This window comes from Sinocyclocheilus rhinocerous, unplaced genomic scaffold (assembly GCF_001515625.1).
Source record: "Sinocyclocheilus rhinocerous isolate Xijiao unplaced genomic scaffold, SAMN03320098_v1.1 scaffold2889, whole genome shotgun sequence".
Taxonomy (NCBI): domain Eukaryota; kingdom Metazoa; phylum Chordata; class Actinopteri; order Cypriniformes; family Cyprinidae; genus Sinocyclocheilus; species Sinocyclocheilus rhinocerous.
In genome coordinates this window covers 392,530-394,173 of record NW_015656156.1, presented here as the reverse complement: position 1 = coordinate 394,173, position 1,644 = coordinate 392,530, and the positions used below count along the sequence as shown (strand labels likewise).

The 1,644-nt window shown below is 34.4% G+C and overlaps 1 protein-coding gene across 8 annotated transcripts in view; it reads right to left on the bottom strand.

The window, feature by feature from the left end:
* Positions 1-1,644, bottom strand: part of LOC107719534 (E3 ubiquitin-protein ligase HECTD1) — a 34,281-nt gene that overhangs the window by 25,722 nt on the left and 6,915 nt on the right. The window lies entirely within an intron of this gene.

The following is a 1,644-nucleotide window of genomic DNA, read 5'->3' as shown; positions in this document are numbered from 1 at the left end:
ATCGGCCAATTCCGATCCCTGGCCGATCGATCGGTGCATCTCTAAAAGATAAATAAGCTCAAACATGAAAACAAAAATAAAAATATGAAAAACATTTTTTAAATGTATAAAAAAATATGTTGCTGTAGGATATGATTTTAGAAACACAATGAAGCTAAAGCCACTAGTCTACTAATGCTTCATGTCAAATTTCAGGACATAATCTCTAAAACTGTGAATTTTATGAAACATTTTCTAAGACCATGCCATGTGTGTTTTTAGAGAAGGCTAATAAAATTGATTTATGACCCCTGTAAGCTCTCCTGTAAGCTGTCTCGGCAAACTGCCCCATTCATGATTCTATTGTCACCCGACGAACCTTTCACACCTCCGCCAGGTATGACACATAATCCTCATTATTCCTTTATCATTATTCTTTTGTTTCTATTCAGCCATTATTAGCCTTTATTCTGGCATTACAAGGTGCATTCATGATTCTGTTGTTCTCACCCGACGAACCTTTCACACCTCCGCCAGGTATGACACATAATCCTCATTATTCTTTTGTTTTATTCAGCCATTAGTACCCAGTATTCTGGCATTACAAGGTTTACGAAGCCACATCGCTTCAATCCCAGTATACATTTACCCACCTACTATCAAAAGTCTTTCTATAAAAATACTTCCTTTTGCGAGCTCATGTGGAATTTGTTCGTTTACTGTTGTAAAAATATGCTATTTTAGCCTTTTATATCCCTACACAAATTAGCATTTCAGATGTACACATTCATTATTGTTATGAAAATACCACAAATCTCAAGAAAATCACATACAAACCATATACTATCGTAATCGTGTGTTTATTATTTGGATATTTCGTGGGTACAGAGGTTTCTCGGTGTTGTTGTGGTCAGAAATCAACACGGAAGAGTGAAGGAAATGCGTGACAGGATGAGACGGGGCTTGTTATGAGATGCAATAAGATCGACAAGGCGAAGGACGAATCAGAGTTTGTCTTGAGTCACAGCGCGAGCACGGAAGAGTAAACACACAGAGACAGCCCAGGGAGCGGCTAATTATCATCAGATCGCGTAAATCAGTGGAAAATGAATAGAAATTATGATTCTGTCTGAAGAAATATGAGTAAATATATCTATATATCTCCATGTATATGCATCTTTGGACTATAAGCCCTTATTAACACTGTTCAGTGAATCTATGTGAACACAAATAAACGCTGCTGACGTGACTGAATATGAATGCGTTAGGTATGTAACGATTCACTCAACTCACGATTCGATTCACGGTTTTGATTTCACGATTCGATTCACGATTTTTTTTTTAACAAAATGGGATTTAAGACAAATTACAAATTAAATGTGTCCTTTTATTATTGCTTGGACAAAATACTGTACATTTCTTTGTGAAATTGAAATATAACACTATAATAATATACTAATATAGCACTTGCATATTATTGCTCTTTTGTTGGTTTTGATTGCTTCTATTGTCCTCATTTGTTAGTCGCCTTGGATAAAAGCGTTTGCTAAATAACAAAATTTAAATTGAATGTAAATGTAAATAACAAAACTAAATTGAAATTTTAAAACAAGCCCCAAATCAAATAAATAACACAAATAAAAGAAATATCTTCATATAAACAAA